Consider the following 7,140-nt stretch of genomic DNA (forward strand, 5'->3'; position numbering starts at 1 on the left):
GGGGCGGCCGACTGGTGATCAGGTGACCAAGCGATGGTGACGCACGGGGCGGCCGAATGGTGATGAGGTGACCAACGGATGGCGACGCGCGGGGCGGCCGAGTGGTGATGAGGTGACCAACCGATGGCGACGCGCGGGGCGACCGAGTGGTGATGAGGTGACCAACCAATGGCGACGCGCGGGGCGGCCGAGTGAAGTAGACTTGTCCCGCAGACTGATGATGCACGGGATGTTCTTGTATAGTAGACGCATCCCGCGGAGTGATGATGCGCGAGGCGTCTGAGTGATGTGGATGCGTCCCGCGGAGTGGCGATGCGTGGGACGTCTGAGTGAAGTAGACGCTTCCAGCGGAGTGGCGATGTGCGGAACATCCGAATGAAGTAGACGCGTCCCGCGAAGTGACGATGCGCGGGGCGTCCGAGTGAATGTAGAAGTCGCCGTCCGACTGAATTAGCCGTTGAACAGAAGAACCTCTCCATCTACCGAGTAACCTTCACCGGTGAGGGGAGTGTGTCCCAACGCCGGAATCAGACGTTGAACAGAAGAACCTCTCCATCTGTCGAGTAACCTTCGCTGGCGAGGAGAGTGTGTCCCAATGCCGGCATCCGGTGCGTCTGCGCTGTGGAGGCCGCCGTGTCTGGGGACGCGGATCGGCGCCCGCGCTCGCGGCACGTCCGGTCTGCGCTTCACCACGGAGGGAATCATCACGCTGCCGACTGGAGGAGCCGCCGCCTGCGGGGGCATGGCCAGCACTGGCACTCCGCCACGGAGGCCGCGGTCGAGCAGTTGGGTGGAGAAAAGAGCCGCCATGTGCCCACGCTGCGTCGGGCAGTTGACGCCTGAGGGAGAGGTCGCCGAGTGGGTCGCGCCTTGCAGTCAACCCTGGCGGATGGAGCGGCTTTGCCGGCTACTACGCTTCGTTGCTCGGGAGAGCCAGGTTGTAGGCTAGTTTCTCGGATGCTCAGCCCACGGCCAAGTGCTGATGTCGATGGGGGGAGTAGCTCTGCTGGTTGTCATGCCTCGTCGAGCCTACGACTCCACATCATGAGAGCCGTCGCCAGTCCGCGACTGAGTACCTGTGCAGGAGAGATGAACTGCCACGCATGCGGGGATACGGCCAGCCTCCGCTTCCATCACAAGAGTCACTGCAGAGTAGCACTCAGTCGGACGCGTCTCCGTGGCGGGAGCCGTTGATCAGCTGACTGGGCGGAGGAATCCCATGCTGTCGAATGCTGCGTGTCTCCGCTCGAGGAGCCGGACCGCCGGCCGGGGCCACAAGAAAGATAAAGAAGACATTAGGGTGCATTGATGGAGTTGCCCACGTCCAAGACGTGTACGTGCATGCAGGAGTAATTAGTTAGGGGTAATTAAGCAAGATGCTCTACAGTTCGTGCATGTGAAGGAAGTTTCCTTCTTCTACGGGCCATTTATCTCCCTGCCGGTTTATTGTCAGATCGTGGGCTTGTGCCCCGACTGCGGATGTTGCGCAGGGTAGCAGACGTCGGCGGGAGGAGTCGCCGTGCAATGGGGGTGCTGCCAGCCCTGACACCCGCACCACATCGGGCCAGCACCACCACCGTGGAAGCCACGGTGGGGCCGCGATGCCTGTAGGAGAACTCGCCTTGTGCGGGTAGCGTGACCAGCCTCTGATAGATGCGCCGTGTGGGACGCGCCATGCGGGACGCCGGGCAGTTTGTCGCAGAGACCAGGCCAAGCGGACGATCGGAGGAAGGAGCATGCCGACGATGATGGAGTCGATGGAGTGGTCGCACAGGACGTAGAATTCACCGAACATTCATGCGGGAGCCGGATCGTCGATCGAGACTTCCTGGAAGAAGAAGAGGAGGTCATTCCAAAGGGCATCGCTGCAGCATGCCACGTTAGGGCATCAAGAAGATGAGGTGGTCTTCCTCCACGGCTGGTGCTCTCTCTTCTTCTTAGCCACCTTGAACCATGATGAAGGGGGTTGGAAAAATTGCAACTTCTCCAACAAGTCACAAAGACACCTGCGCCATGGTGGGCGCCAACTGTCGTGGTTCTAAGACTGACAGTAGAATAGGGGGGTAGGAATGTAGAGGCAAGATCCTAGCTATGGAGGAGTTGTACACACGAGTTTACGAGTTCAGGCCCTTCTCAGAGGAAGTAACAACCCTATGTCTCGGAGCCCAGAGGAGGTCGACTGAATATATGTGTGTGAATTATAGAAAGTGCGAACCCTTGTCCCAGAGGAGGGGGGTGGCTTATATAGAGTGCGCTAGTACCCCAGCTCCCCTTCGTTACACAAGGTTCAATGCTCATAAAGGAGGGGCGTTACTGGTAACGCCTGCAATAAAGTGTTGTAAATGCCCATAAAGCTATGGTTTAAGTCTTGACCGTTGCAGAGTGGAGGGTTTCTCATCTTCTGGTGGTCGAGTGTCTTCAAGGTGGTCGAGTGAGCACATCTTCATGGTCGAGTGGATGATGGTTTATCTTCGACTGCTTCTGATTCTTTGTAGAGATGTCCTTGGGGAGGGTATGTTGGACAAATCCATGACCCTACCCTAGGTACATAACTTCATTAGCCGTTGGATGGACATCGTACGATCACTGGAGCTAGACTCGTTCATATTAACTAAGTTGACAAAGCACTCCGTCCCCGTCAACTTAATAGGCCCACAAGTCAGCCTCCCACCAAGGTGTGTCCCAACTAGCAGGGGGAGTATTCATTTTTTTGTGCGTAATAAGGAGGCACCTCTGGTGGGTCCGAGCTGACAGTGGGGGGATGTTTTTTTCGCGAAATACGTTGGCCCGTTTGGTGGGTCCCTGCAGTCAGGGGGAAACTTTTTTTCTCCAAATATGATGGCCCATCCGGTGGGTCCCCGCTGTCAGGTGAAGGAATAATTATTTTCCGCGTAATAAGGAGGCACTTCCTTGCAGCTGCCGTGGACCCAGCTGTCAGCCTCTCCACATACAGTATGTCGGCGTTCTAGGAACGGGGGTCCCCAGACATGCCTGCCTGCGGCCTGCGGCGTGTCTCAAAGGGGGCCCAGCATGGCCCGTCTTCATCAACACAGACGGAAGACCCTCGCGAGGGGCCAAGCCTCGCGGGGCGGACGACACGGAGCTTCCTCAGGCACGGCCTCATCAGGCTGGCTCGCGAGGAGGCGGAGAGATCAAGGCGGGGTACCTCACGAGGTGCCCGTGACGCAAGCCATGACGACCAAGGGCGCCAGGTGGGCGCCAGCCCGCGCAGTGTCCTCCTTTCCCCTTTGTTGCAAAGGGAGCAAGCGCAGGCGAGAGCATCAAGCAAAGGCACCCGTTTCGGTGCAACGAGACCAAGACCAGTCCAACGGTAGGGAGGAAGTCATTGTGGAGCCCAAGCCAGCGTCACCACCAGAGCCTTTGGCAGGCGAGGACCAACTTTAGTCAGGATAAGTGTACAGATGTTCCCCTTCAATATGGCCAATTGTTGGCGCCCTTCACGCTCAATATTTGGGAAGAGGACCAGGGCCTTTGCCTATAAATAGGACTAGCCACCCACAGGGTAGAGGGATCGAAATCGGAGAGAGAATGGAAATCGGAGAGAGAATCGAGAAGAGAGAGAGAGAGAGAGAAGGGTGACTGAACTCCTCCTAGCAGTTCATCCCCTCAGCCAAGAACAGACCCTCGCGAGGCTGTTCTTCCTTCTATTGCTCATCTTCATCAGCCCAAGAGGCAATCCACCACACCACACACTGGAGTAGGGTATTACACCACAACGGTGGCCCCAACCAGTATAAACCCTGTGTCTCTTGTGTTGTTCTTTCCATAGCTTAGATCTTAGCGAGGCGGAGGGGTGCAGGTAGGTAGAATGCGAAATCTCCGCGCGCACCCCAGTGTTCCAACCTCAAGGGTATGCCGGAACCCGAAATCCGACATTTGGCGCGCCAGGTAGGGGTGCGCCGGAATTCTTCTTCGACCACCCCGTTCTCCTCCGACCATCGCGTCCATGTCTGATGCTCGTCAGGCCCGCGCTGAGTGCCGGGCCGCTCTCGCTTCCCGCGTCGCCCAGACGGCTCCTGTCGGCGGGCGTCCTCGCCGTTCCCCGTAAACTGCCGTCAACGCCGCCACCGGCCCGGCGGGGAACGAGCAGCAAGCGTCGTCTCAGCATCCGTCCGTGCGGCAAGACGGCCGCACCGCTACTCCCTCGCTCACCCCAGCTGGTTCTTCGTCCCGCGCGCTCCGCGCACCCATGGAGGCTCGAGCTGTGCTCATCGCGGCAAAAGAGCTCCTGCGCTACCGTCCCGTCGACACGTCTACGAAGAATGGCTCGACCGCGTCGCCGAGCTTGTCCGCGCCGCAGGGGACTCTCCTGCGCCGTCCGTTCCGTTGCACCGCACCCCGCCCCGTGCGGGCGACGAAGCTCCGGGGGCGCCCCAGCCGCCTCCTCCTCAAGAAGGCGCCGTGGCTCCAACGCGCGTGGCCCCTGGGCGGAACCCGCTCCGTCAGGTGCTAGCACGGCAAGAGCAGAGCTGCCAAGAAGTCCCTCGCCCGCAAGAAGCTGCCCGGGCGCTCCCTGCTCCAGCACGTCGCGACCATGCTCCTGCTCCCGCACGTCAAGACCCCGCGCTGCTCCCAGCTGCAGCGCGTGGGGACATGCAAGACCAAGCTCTCTGTCACCCAAGCCCTCCAGTGGCCACAGCAGGCTGCCGTGCCTTCAACACCGAGCTACGCAACGTCGCGTGGCCCGGCAAGTTCAAGCCAGACCTGCCTCCTCGTTATGACGGCACGGCCGACCCTGCGGAGTTCCTCCAGCTCTATGAGCTGGGCATCAAAGCTGCCAACGGAGACGAGAAGGTCATGGCGAACTGGTTTCCCATGGCGCTCAAGGACGGGGCCCGCACCTGGCTCCTGAACCTGGCTCCAGGCACGATCTCCTCCTGGGACGAGATGCGCACCCGCTTCATCGCCAACTTCCAAGGTACTCGCGACCGGCCACCCGCCGTGAGCGACATGTGCCGCATCAAGCAACAACCCGGAGAGACCCTGCAGAAGTACATCCAGCGCTTGAACAACGCACGCCTCAAAATTCCCAAGGTGACCGAGGAGGCCATCATCTCAGCCTTCTCCGACGGTGTGTGCGACGTCAAGATGAAGAAGGAGCTGTCGATGCATGAAGACCTGTGCACTTCCTTGGAGCTGTTCAACTTGGCAACCAAGTGCGCCAGGGCTGAGGAAGGGCGTCTCTCCCTCCTCGAGCTGCCTGCCGCAGACCCAGAAGAGAAGAATCCCAAGGCCAAGGATGTGAAGTGCAAGGGGGCTGCCGTTCTCGCGGTAGAACCAGACACCAAGCGGGGCAGAGATCAGCCCGAATCTTCCAAGGGCAGTCGATACTGTGTGTACCACGACCTCCACACCCACAACACCAACGAATGTCAAGAGCTCCGAGCCGTGCGAGAAGGAAGGATCGGCCACCGCCCCGACCATGGTGACCGGGGCTACGGTCAAGGAGGAGGAAGGAACGCAGGACGCTGGGAAGACTGCGGCCCGTGCCAAGGGTGGCGCGATCAATCTCGCGAGGATCGCTGGCAAGACCCGCCTCGCGAGGGATACTGGAGGGATCAGCCTCGCGAGGATCGCCCGCAAGGCAACACAGGCCTTCCTCCACTGCCGCCGCAGCCAAGGAGAAACGAGGACCGCCATCAGGACGATGGGGCTGGGGGCTTCCAGGAGCCGCGCGCAATGCTCAAGCTCCAGCCTCTCAACGCATCTTCAAGAAGTTCGCCCGCGAAGCGAATGCAGTCCTCCCCAAGCTCGACGCCACGCGCCCTCTCAGGTGGTCGGCGTGCGCCATCACGTTCAGCTCAGCAGATTAGCTCAAGTGTGCAGCCACATCTGGAGTCCTCCCGATGCTTTGTTCCACAATCATCAGCAACATGGTGGTCACCAGGACCCTCATTGATGGCGGGGCAGGGCTCAACGTCCTGCCCGTGGAAACATTCAACAATCTCCAAGTGCCCTACAACCAGCTTCAGCCAACCAAGCCTTTCTCCAGAGTCACCGACGGCTCCATGATCCCGATTGGGCAGGTCCGCCTCCCTGTCACCTTCGGGGCACACGACAACTACCGCACCGAGCTCATCGACTTCGACGTCGCTCACATTCGCCTGCCGTACAACGCCATCCTTGGGTACCCAGCGCTGGCCAAGTTCATGGCCGTAACTCACCACGGCTGCAACGTCCTCAAGATGCCAGGAAGTGGCGGAGTCATCACGGTGCCCTGTGAAGAGAAGGACGCGGTGTGTTCCCTGGAACGAGCCTTTCAGGCCGCATCACTGGAGGACCCGGGTCGCGGAAGCAGGAGGCTTCCCGAGACCGCCCCCAAGAAGAAGAAGACATCGTCTGGCCCAGCCCCTCAAGGCCCGCGCCTACCCAGGGGGAACGTCCTTCCATCGCATAGGAAAGCGCGCCCGGCGCCCTCCTTAGGCAGGGCTCGGGGGCTCTCCCCTGGAGGGCTACCGACCTGGCTAAGGTCACGAGGGAGGCGCTTGGGCACCACATGGAGGCGTGTTTCGTAGCACGTTTCCCTCAAGAAGGAGTAAGGCAAGGAGGGCCAGACCCTCAGGAGTTCATCAGCAAGGCCATTCAGGAGCTACAGGAGTCAAGAGTCATGAAAGGCGGCCGCCGCCTACCAGCTGCGGCTCCCCATCCAGGCGAGGATGGTGGGCTGCGCGTCTGCATCGACATACCAGGGCTCAATTGAGTCGCCTCTCTAGAGAGCCTCTGGCCCTCGTGCGTGGGGCGCTGCAAAGGTCCACCCCACAGCTACGTTCTAATGCCTTACGGCTTGCCGAACGCGGCTGCCGCGTACCAGCACCTCATGAGGGGCATCATGGAGGCTTAAGAGGCCAGGCGTTCCGCAGCCCTGGCGGAGATGGAGATGGTCGGCAAGGATCCACCAGTGCCTCCGGAGCCTCCCGAGGCACCTGGGCCTAGGGGCTCATGAGGATCGGCTTCCGCAGCCCACTGAGTCTGCTACACCAACACTCCTTCGTTCTCAACATCATCAGGTGACATCTTTCAAGTTTCATTTCCAGCTGGGACCGCCCCCCAGGGCTGCATTATTCCCAGGCCGCGTGGGTCCGTCCCTGCGGCATGTATCCCTTTTATTTCATGTGGTTA

This window comes from Triticum aestivum, chromosome 5A (genome assembly GCF_018294505.1).
Source record: "Triticum aestivum cultivar Chinese Spring chromosome 5A, IWGSC CS RefSeq v2.1, whole genome shotgun sequence".
Lineage (NCBI taxonomy): Eukaryota > Viridiplantae > Streptophyta > Magnoliopsida > Poales > Poaceae > Triticum > Triticum aestivum.